Source organism: Rhinolophus hipposideros (assembly GCF_964194185.1).
Source record: "Rhinolophus hipposideros genome assembly, chromosome: 9".
In the NCBI taxonomy this organism is placed as follows: domain Eukaryota; kingdom Metazoa; phylum Chordata; class Mammalia; order Chiroptera; family Rhinolophidae; genus Rhinolophus; species Rhinolophus hipposideros.
Window position 1 is genome coordinate 22,072,673 of NC_138055.1, and position 11,935 is coordinate 22,084,607.

Genomic DNA, 11,935 nt, shown 5'->3' on the forward strand with positions numbered 1-11,935 from the left:
CATAACTGATCTACCAAATCACCCTGTTTGAATCTCCCCTGCAAATTACATTCTCACCTGTGATTCTATTTACAAAGACTCACTTCCGGCTTACCTCTTAACTCTGTTGTGCATATTTCTTCCTCTATGAAGGAAGGGAGAAAAATAAACAGAAAAACAAAAAAAGTCGCTCCAGTTTTTTCTGAGGCAAAAAAATAAATAAAAATCTCCCATCATTAAGGAGTTCCCCTGAGCAGCTTCAACTAGTACAAATTTAGGTTACTGTTACCAGGAGTCAAAAACACTGACCTTGATAACATGGCAGGGACAATTGTTACACTCAGAAAAGAGAATCCATTTCTTCACTATGCCACAGACTCAGCATGTATTCCCTTCAATATAGAATGCATGTGCCCTCATTCTAATAATCAAGAAGTAGAAGAGGGAGAATACAATTCAAACACTAACAAATAGAGGTCTAATTCAGGAGATAACACAAAGAAACAACAGTATGTCACACTGGGAGAAGTGTTATTAATGAACTACACAAATTAGTAGTGGTGAGGAAGCCTGGAATGAGAGACTGTGGAAGACATTATAGAGAAGGTGATTTGAACTGGGTCTATCAGCAACTTCTCAGCTTTCAAATTCCGCTAAGCAAAGGGTCAGGCTTTAATTGTGGTTTGTAACAACTGGGATGACTCTAAAGCCCACACTCCCCTGAAATCCAAATACTCTTGTCACTGAGGCCTGCTTTATATGTGTTATCTTCACCACAACTTGATACTAACCTCTGAGGCAGCTGCTATTATTATTCCCATTTTACTCATGAAAAAGGAAGCTCAAGTAAGCAATTCAGCCATCGGCCATCATGTTACAGGCAGTAAGTGACAGAGCGACACATACAAGCCCAGATGGAGCCCCAGTCTGATCTCTTTGTCATCACTATGGCACTGCCTCCTTAACTTGTGCCTTCTCGTCTGCAGAGGCAGCCGACTGCTCTGGCCCTCCCTGCATCTCTCTCTTCCTTCTGGTCCTATGGAGTATTTGCCAGAAGGACTCAGGCAGTGAGTCCTGAGACAGTGAACCAGGTAACTCTTCCTACCGCGAGGCATCCATCACCCATAAAAGCTTCAGCGTCTCCATTCTCGTCTCCCTACTGTTGTTGAGCAATGATGACTGCACCACAATCTTTGAAAAAAATAAATCACTGAGTGTAGGAAATGATGTCATCACAGCCCCGTTGCCTCCTAGTATATCCTATTGAACAGGTATGGATGGTACTGTTTGTCTGAAAAGGAAACCAAACATCTGATTGACAAGGAAACCAAAATAACAATGGTGCTGGTTGCACTTCTAGACCACCACCTTAGGAAAGAAAGTGACAATTCGTAGATTGTACAAGCGTTTTGAGGACAGCGATCGCATCTGTCTTGTTTTGTGTGTTTTTCACATTGTACCCCTTGTGCATTGTACCAGAGTGCCTGGTATATATAATAAATGCTCACGAAATATTTATCAAATGAATAAATAGGTGATATCCCCAAATTAGAAAAGCGTATAAAATAACTCCCTTTTCTTTATTCAATCATTCAACATTTAGTGAACAACTGCTGGAAAAAACACACAAACAAAGCCCCCAGCATAATGGAGTGGTTAAGTACACAGAATCCAGACCATAACTGCCTGGATTCAAATACTGGCTCTTGTCACTTACCAGCTGTGTGACCCTGGGGCTAGCCAACTAACCTTTCTGTATTTCAGTTTCTCAGCCTGTGAAATGAGGGAAATAACAGCACCTACCTTACAAAGTTGTTGTGAGGATGAAGTGAATTAATGTAGGTGAAGTGTGTAGATAGCACCTGCCATGTAATAAATACTAGGTGTTTGTGATGATGATGGTGGTGAAGAACCAGATTTTAGGACACGGGAAAAACAACACTAAAGAAGTAAGACAGTCTCGGTGTGCGTGTAACTTACATTCTAGTAGGAGAAACAAACAGTAAACCTACAAACAAAATTAGTACAATAATTGCAAATAGTTTTAAATGCTATAAAGGAAATAACGCTTCTCTGGTATAGAGAAACTGACACTGGGGGAGAATGTGGCATGCAGAATGTTTACTAAGGAGGGTCCTGGGGACCAACATCTGTGGGCAGGAGGGGAAGGAATCAGAAGTGGGCAGAGGGAGAAGTCACACCACAAAGCAGGCCCCATGACAACCTCAGTCCAGTCCACGAGGAACGCTGGAGTAGGACGACACTTCATGGTTGTCCTGAGCTGGGCTGAGGTGGCCAGACCTTTATATACTGCACTGGATGTGGGCCATCCTACAAGGTGCATGGCCTTGCTCTCTGCACGGCAGCAGCTCTTCCAGGGGCTGACAGCTGAAAACTGCCAACTGCACTCAGAGCAGCAGGGACAGCAGGGCCCCCAGTGAGGGGACATGGAGCAGCACAACACAGTATGCATTCCACCTAGCAAATACAATGGGGGGACAGGAAGCGGGGGGGCATCACTACCCCAAATAAAGCAGTCATGGAAGGCCTTTCTGAGGAAGTGATATTTAGGCTGGTGGCCAAACAGTGAGGAGGCAGCAGACATACAAACAGATGGGAGGAACCCTTTTTATTGAAGGAAATATCCAGTTCAGTGTCGCCCAGGTCAGACCAAGCTGGGAGTGTTCAAAGTGCATGAAGACCAGTCAGGGCTGAAGAGTGGTACAAAGTGAGGTATGAAGAGGCAGGGACAGCGGCCAGAACATGAGAATCTTGCAAGAGTCTAGATAATATCCCAGATAATGATAAGTAGCCGTTGGAAGGAAGTAGCAGGATCTGATTTGCGCTTTTAAAAGATCCCTCTGGCTGATATGTGGGGAATGGATTCAAGAAGGGACAAAAGTGAAGGCAGAAAGACCAATGAAAAGGTTCTCACGGTTTTTCCAAACAAGAGGTGGTATGTTGATGAAGACAGAGAAAAGAGGCTGGATTTAAGTGCAGGATCTGTCAGAATCCCCACAGAGCTTGCTAATGGATTGCATGTGGCAGGTGAAGGAAAGGAGAATGGAGAATGACAGCTTTTGGGCATGAACACCGAGCAGCATGGACCCACAGGCCGGCCTGGGAGGCCAGGTTCGAGGTTCCAGGCAGCAGCTCAGACTTGTCCCCAGCCCCTGCTGCTCTCCTTCCCCAGGCCCATTCCTGTCCTTTCTCCCAGAGAGCTCACAGGACACTGGATATCGCAGAACTCGGACATGGTGACAGCCCCCAGTTTGCAGGCACAGACTCTATTCTTCCTTCTCTAGTCCTGGACCCCTCAGGCCTGACGTCTTAGAGTTCCCAACTGGTGCAAATGCTCCTCCTACTTCAAGGCCCACTTGGCCCCTAGTGACTCTTAGCAGGGGACTGAGAGGAGAAGAAGACGCCACCAAGCAATGGTCCTGAAAAGGAGCCACTCTGACCACTACGTGGCTCAATCTGCGCCATGTTCCAACGAGATTAAAAGGCAAATACACCACCAAATGTCTCACATAGTGAAATACTACCATTCATATCACACAGTAGTTTGGCTTGGAGAATTTTTCCTGCATTCTTACACCTGGGCTTCCAACAGATCTCCGGAAAGATGAGATGGTGTTGTTTCCAGACCACAAAGATTACTTAAAATGAGCTATAGTTAAAAATGAGAAGTTATTATTGTATATGTGCTAGGATTTTCCTTGTTGATTTTATAAGGCCATGATTTTTTTTTTATATATAACACAAACATCTTCAGTTGCTATGCATGGTATTTTCCTGTTGTCTGCTAACCAAATATTCTTTAGCTGACTAGTCCTAGTGGGGAATGCAGAGAATCATAAAACTGGCAATTACGGAGTAAATGACATCACAAAAAGACAAGGTGAAAACAAATAATCTGCTATAATCCTGGCTTACACTATTAACAAAAGGATTGAATTTGGCAAAATAGGAGATATCTAACTTTTCCTGGTCACTACCATTGAGTAAAAATGTGTTTACCTGAACTGCATTGTACTTCATTTGGCTGTGGTGCTCACTGGGAAATTTCCAGTGACAAATGCACTCTCGGATTCCACCATTCCTGGGTTCTAGTTGTATTTCCTTGCCACAGAATCCTTTTGTGGTCCCTGCCTCTTCCTTCATGCTTTGCTCTGCAAATAAGGCAAAGAGTAACTCTGTTATCTATCTGATGACAGAACCATTCAGAGCGTCCTTGTTCTCATTACATTAGGCATCTTCAGAAACAGCTTTAACTCCGGGCTCTGCTTCAGATAATTTCATTCCTTGATTTACTTCAGATTTTGTGTGATTCCCATACTGAATGACTCTTTTTGGTAGGGACCAGTCTCTTCAGTGTGATGCTCCGTGCTACTCCCTTCAACCGTGGCTCCCCCAGGGGCAAAGCTCTCATATACTTTAATGTCTCTTGTTGCCTTAAGAGAGTTAGATGGACACTTGTCTCATTAGGGAGACCACCTCAGGGATGATGCAGGTGCCTGATCACTGCACTGGGCACCTGAAGCTGAAGTTGAACAATAATAAATGTCAACTACAACTTTGTATATATATATACATATATATATATATATATATATATACACACACACACACATATATATACATATACATATGTACATATGTATATGTATATATACACACATATATATACATATATAGTTACAAGAAGTGGAGTACAGCATTAGGAATAGAGACAGTGGAAATGTAATGGTTGAGTGCGATGTCAGAGAGGTAGTGGATGGGGGGAGGGGTGTTGTCACTGTGTGAGGGATATAAATGATAAATGTTTAACTACTATATTGTTTTGTACACCTGAAACTAATAAAAAATGTAAAAAAAAAAGTTCGTTGCATTTCTTGGAGTGACTCTGTAATAGTCACTCTGTAAAAGTCAAAGGGAGTTCATATCAGTTTTATCACTGAGTATCCATATTGCTTGCATCGATCCTATCTCATACCTCTTTCCAAAAATCCCTTTTGAGTGAAACTTGTGTGAGGCCCTAAAAAAATTATAGTAAGGAAGCTAGCTAAAGGAACACACAGCGGTCACATTCAAAGCTCTCACTTGACTCTGTCATGTGGGTCTTTGAGACAGGACATGAGCCCACCGACTCTCTTTAGCCTCATGTCTTTGAGTGTGTTCTTGGCTTTTCCTCCATGACTCCTACCAGCCCCAGATGAAACAGCGACACGTGAGCAAAACTAGCCTTGAGTATTTCTTAGTTTCCCTAACACAGACCCACAATACTGTGGGTTATACTGGTAAAGAAATGGAGTCTGTGACTAGAGCCTGTGTCAGTCAAGTCCCCTCAAATATTTATTGAGCACCTTCTTTATGTTCAGTACTAAGAAGTTCTTGGCAGCCAGTTATTATCACTAGTCTCGACAGGTTTCCTTGAAAGTGTGATTACATCACATGCTTTTCACAGCCCTCATTGCCCTCCAGTAGCTATGGTGCAATACTGGCTAACTGTGGAGTGTTGAATGGAGCAAGTCTGGGCCATAGATGAACCAAAGGTAGATATAATACAGCTGACTCCTTCATCCTTTCTCTGTCCTCCAAAAACCAGAGAGTAAACAATACCTTTATGTTGTGGTCATTATTTTGTACTTCCCTCCTTTGCTTCATTACCTCATATCTGTTGCATAGACTGTAAACACAGACCAAATGCCAAGAAGGAGATAAAGTCACCAGGAAACGCAGTTCCATGTGCCGGACCCACCTTTGTGCATTTGGACTATCGCTATGTTTGTTTAGAAAGGCAAGAAAAAGGCGCCACATGGCTCAGTGCTCATTTGCTTCCTGCTCTGTTAGGTATTAAACCCCAGAAACCTGTGCAAGTCTCAGTCTCCCTTACTATAGCCAACTGACTAGAACACTAACCCCAGCTTAATGCCCAAAGTGTGTTTTCCTCCTCTCTTCTTTTTTTTTTCTTCTCTTCCCAAGATCCTGTGGGCTAAACATCATTTAATAAGCAAGAAATATATGAGGCAGAGATTTCTCTTCTGTATGGTTCTACTCATAGAAAAAAAGTTGTTGATAATCTTAACCTGCACATAACTTGTCGGGCAAAAATATTCCTGTCAAGTAACCCTCCCTCAATAAATTCTCTTCTCCATTGTAAACTAAGATATGACCTTCAACCATTAATGCCCAGACAATACAACATTTGTGTGATTTAATTAGCTTATTGCTTTTGTTAATGTACATTCCTGTGGTTATATCACTTTCCACTCAAACTTGAAAAAATACGTGGGATTTTAAAAATTTGAACCAATGGTCCATACTTTGCTTCATTTTAAAATGATGATTTTAAACCTCCTAGTCAGGACTCTGAATGTTTTGAGGTTATCTTATAACAATGTCTAATTTATTAAGTCCTGGAAAATTGTAACAACAATAAGTCTTTGTACAAACTTTTGGCATGATAGAGATTTTTGGTGAAAAAAAACAAAGGTGACAGATCCAGCACAGACCACTGTCATCTTTGTACCATCTAATCCCCGTTATGAAGTGATTTTTATCAAATTGAGAAGTGATCACCTGGCAGCATAAACTCCACTGGAAAAGCGAATTCAATAAATCAGAGGGGTTATTCCATGTCATCTACATGCTCAAACAAGAGGGAGAGCACATTGGCTTTAATAAATCCTCTGTTTCCAGCCAAAGGCCTTGCAGAGCTCTGGGCTGCCCGATCAGATGTCTGGAATTATGAAAGCAAAGAAAGTTTTTGGAGCTGAGGGAGGAACTTCTGCTTTACCATAAAAAGAAGACAAACTGGACAACTTGCTCAGTATGCTACATATGTATCTAACGATATCTAACGATCATCTAATTATCTAATAATTATTATCTCATTTTACATAGGAGGAAACTAAGACTAAAAAAGAGTTAAGAAACTTGCTTATAGGTAGAAAATGATGGATCTGGAATGCTAACCTTTCCACAATGTCCACATCATAAAACAGGAAGGATATCAGAGGGTGCTGGTCATTATCAGTGATTCCAGTTTAGTCCCATAGGCTGCCTAGTGTGGGCAGGAGTCATCTGGCTACCAGATGACTGTCGTGAGGAGGCCCAGTGTGATTCAGTGATTCAACAAATATTACTGAGCAACTACTATGTGCCATGCACTGTTCTGAGTGCTGGGTATACAGCCGGGAATAAATGGACAAAGTCCCTGTCCTCACTGTTTACATTGTACTCGAGAAAACAGACAGACAAATATGTACGTAATAACACCAGGTAGTAAGAAGTTGTATAAAGAAAAAGAAAGACGGGTAAAAGAAAAGACAGAATTTTAGTAGGGGTGCTATTCTACTTAGACAGTCAGAGAAATGCTCTTGATAAGAAGACATTTGAGCAGACTGAAGGAAATGAGGGGAGAGTGAAGGAAGTAAATCATGTGCCCGCTGAGGAAAGAGCATTTCAGGCAGAAGGCACACCAAGTGACAGGCCTAAGCACGATGCTTCGTACATTTAAGGAAAAACACGGAGAATGCCAGCGGCTGCAGCAGAGGAAGCAAAGGGGAGAGTCGAAACAGATGAGATGGAAAGGGAGGTAATCATGAAGGGCCCTGTAGATTCTGTAAACACTTTAGATTTCAGTTTAGGTAAGATGGGAGTCTTTGGGAGATTTTCAGTAGAGGAGTGACATGCTCTGGTGTGCTTTAAGAGAATCACTCTTAATTAGCCAGTTGACTTGGCTGCCACCGGAGAGCAAGGCCCCAAACTACAAATAGAATGAGAAGTAGGAGCCATGTAAAGAATATAGGCTTTGGAATTAGACAGATCTGTGTCCAAACCTCAGGGTCCATCACCTGCTGGCTTTATTAACCTTACACAGTTTTCTGAACCTCAGTTTCCTCTCTGAACCTCAGTTTTCTCAAGTGCATAAGGAGAATAATATAGCCTACTCTACAGAGTTATTAATTAAATGAGATATTTGCAAAGTACCTGAAATACAGCAGTTAGCACTAAAAAAATAACAATAACCAACCATTGTAGTTATTTAATTTAGTGATTAATTGTTGGGTTATTTTATCATTATTACAAATAATACAGTCAAGACCTGGATTGAACAATATTTTTTCTCTGCTACGAAAATAATAACAACAACAAATTAATAGTGGGAAACATAAAAGATGTGCTCTTTCTCTCTCTTGGAAAAAAGCTTTGTATTTGGGGAAATTTCTAAACATATACAAAATTAAAGCAAGAATCTAATGAATCTCCATGTATACAGTGTCAATAATTAGTATTTATCCAATCTTATATCATCTTATTTTTCTGGAATGTTGAAAGCAAACCCCAAAAATATTATCATTTCAACTATAAGTACTTCAATTTGTGTTCCTAACAAAAAACTTTCTTTACACATAACTTCAATATAATGATCATATATAACAAAATTGACAATCATTTCTTAATATCATCTAGTGCCTAATTAATAGCCAAATTCCCCAGCTGTCTCAAAAGTATCTTTTTACAATTGTCTTGCTTCAAATCGGGATCTAAACCAGGCTGGTATGGCCCTCAAGTCTCCTGTCATCTGTGACAGTTTCTCCACCTACACCCCCCACCATGATTTCTATTTTTGAAGAAATTATCATTGAAGAATACGCTCCATTAATGGCAGGTTAGAAATGCTGCTTCCATGTGCAAAGGACCAACATATTGTACTGTAGACACACTCCAAGAGCTTTCAGAGAAAAGAAGTGAGAGGAATATTTTCTGCTTCCAAGAGAGGAGATTAACACTATCAATTCTTGTAGAGAAAATGCCACTTAATATGGTGAAGAGATGGCCAAGAGCAGACTTAGACTCTTTTAACACGGATATAAAGGACTATTGTGGGAACAGGCCATACTATTGGAAGCTTTCCTTCCAGGCCTAGCATTCTCTGGAACCCATCATTAGATATGTATGTAGATGATCACCAAGGGATGATGACCAGCAGAATTTCTTGTCTTCTGTTAAAGAGCAATCAGAAATTTACCTTGCTGGTAAAAAATGACAAGAGTATTTCCTGTCCTAGTGAAAACCGGACAGGTCAGTTATTGCTATGGAAGGCCTATATTGCCCTTAGAATTGATGGCCCAGTTGGGTTGGTTTAGCTAACTTCAACTCTGGTGTCATAGCGAGAGCTGGTTGGCTTTCTCAGTTTTTTCAGGTAATACTTTAGAACAAGACCCAAAAGAACTAATGGGATACTGATAAATTCTGATTGAGCAGAAGTTTTCTTTTTTTTTTTTTTTGAGATGAGAGAAAAGAAAACCGGCTAAAGGTAGTCCCTATTCATTCCACATCCTGGTATGAGGAGGATCATTTGTGGAAATAATTACTGAGGTGCTACACTTTCAAGATCTTGTCTAAGAATTTGCTTCTAAAAGCAAGTCTAAACTTAAATTTAGATATTGGTTCCCATATACTTTATTTAACCATCAAGTACAAAACACCTTTATAGACCTTAATAGAAGGGCAAAATTAAAAATGAAGTATTTTTAGTTATTGCAAATTATCTTGGTCTTAGGGATCCTTCTGAAATGTCCATGTGAGTCAACATGAGGTGGGAGGTGGAAAAAGAAAGCATGGCCTCCCACTCACAGCTAATTCTGGCTTTGGTAATCAGGGAAACACAGGAGGCAGCCAAGTATGGACTGGCAGCTCCAACAAGCTTGTTTTGTTATTTTGTCTTTCACTCAATAATCAACCTTCCTTCGGCCTTCATTAGAATGTGACCTAGTACTAAGCCCACTGTGTTCTGAGTATAATAATTCTTCATCAAAACGTGAAGCCAGGAGTCTGGTTGAACACTGACATTCACTTTTAATTAAGATGGATAATTCAGAAAGACATTTTGGCAAACTAATCACAGAAGGAAACCAGTTGTCTATGGGACACTAAGGCAGAGTGATGGAGAGAAAAGGGTGACAGGAGAAAAAAAATAGAAAAAGAAAGAATGTTTTTATTTTATAGTTTCACTATCCCAAATACCTGATAAAAAGAAAAGTAGAAGAAAGGGGGGAAAATGAAGGACAAGAAATTATAGCGACAGTTTTGGGTTCAAAGATGTTTTTAAAAGTTGGGACATTTAGGATTGTGAGGTAAAACTTCAAGTCTCCTCCATGCTGGGCTGGCTGTGGGGAAGAGTGGCAGAGAGCCAGGGTGACACAGTATGTGCGTCATCAGTACAAATGCCAAGAGGAGTAAGTGAGGCTCTGTCTTGGGTAAGGCCTCCCCTGCATAAGCAAAGGCCTGAGCTGTCCCACAGGGGCTTGGTCTTTGGGGCATGGAGAACACATGCCCAGCCCATTCAACCTACATATACCTTTTATATTACTATCTATGTCTTTTAAGGCCCCAAATTCATAGAAAGCAGTACAATTTTTAAACTTCTTAATTTTAAATTTCAATAGGAGGAATTTGGGTTATATTTGACCAAGACTCTATAATAAGTTGCCTTAAAAACCAACCAACAAACAAAAAAGAAAAACTGGCAACTGATAAGGGCTGTTCCTTGGAAGAAGGCATAATGTTTTGATTCTGTTTTTTCAAACTAGACTCAATAAGACTAACGGGAAAATACAGTGAGACAGATTTCAACTCAAGACAAGCAAGAACATTTTAACACCTTTATCAGCCCAATCATGAAACATAAAGAGATGTCAGCCCCTTAAAGAGATGAGCTGCAAGATAGTGGACATAGTCAAGATTAGATGGCTTCACCCAGGAAAACTGAGTATGAGTGGTTTCCAACCTTTGTAGGTATGAGGACCCTTTTTAGGTTTAGTTAGAACTCCCCTAAGTTAGTATTTGTGCTCTTAGTATTATATTAAGAAACCATGATAACCAATGCCACAGAACTGTCCACTTAAAAATGGTTAAAATGGTAAAATTTATGTTAGAAATAGTTTATCACAATAAAAAAAGAAATCATGATGACAAAAACATCAACTTAGTAATGCTTTTTAAATAAATTTATATTTTATTTATTGTAACAGCACTTACATATGTTAGGAAAACCATATTCATTATTTCCTTTATGATTTATTTACAAAATGCCTAATATGATCCAGCAATGAGGTAGGCACTGAGGATACAAACGTGAGTAAAAACCAATATGGTACCTGACCATCAAACAAATACATATGCAAGACTTGTTCTGAATTGATCTACAGACAATGCTGTTTCACACGTTGATTGGAGAACCCTGTCTCTCTCCAGTTTCTTAGGAGCCCTCAGCCCACAAGTTAAGCACTACTAGTATAAAGCAATCTCCTTCTTTGACCATCATAAACAAAAACACAGGTCAGGAATAATACTCAGCTACAGGTAATGTGATAAGGTGTGAAAAGTTCATCCTATGTTGACTTGGTCACAAGAACACAGATTTAGGATCTTTTTCATAGTAACCCAATATGCCCTTGACTGGACTATGAAGGTGATTGATACATGTTAATTTGCCATTCTAGGTTTGGACTTTTGCTCCTGCTGTACAAAAAGGGGGTGGGGAAAAGCACACTTTTTACAGTTCTTAGGAAGGATTATTTACGAGCATCTAAACTAGGACTATGAACTACTAGTTTAACATAAAGAGGTTTTGCTTTAATATCACATTCAATTTTGGTGTTGTAAAAGAATAGTCAGATAGTTAACAATTTACCTGATATCTTGGGTGCTTGCCAAGATACTTGCTGATTTCATTCTAAAATGTGTCCTGCCAGAGACTACGAATGAGAAGGATTCTTCAGTTTTTCAGGATTTCTTCTGTATTTGACATATGTTCTTTTAGGAAAGGAGTCAGGGGAGAATGAGGGTCTTTCATATTCAGGTATAGTATTTGACAACAGAGAGCCTCTGAATAATCAGATTTTTTTTTTCTACTCTACTTGGCCCCCAACTGAGCAGATTGCAA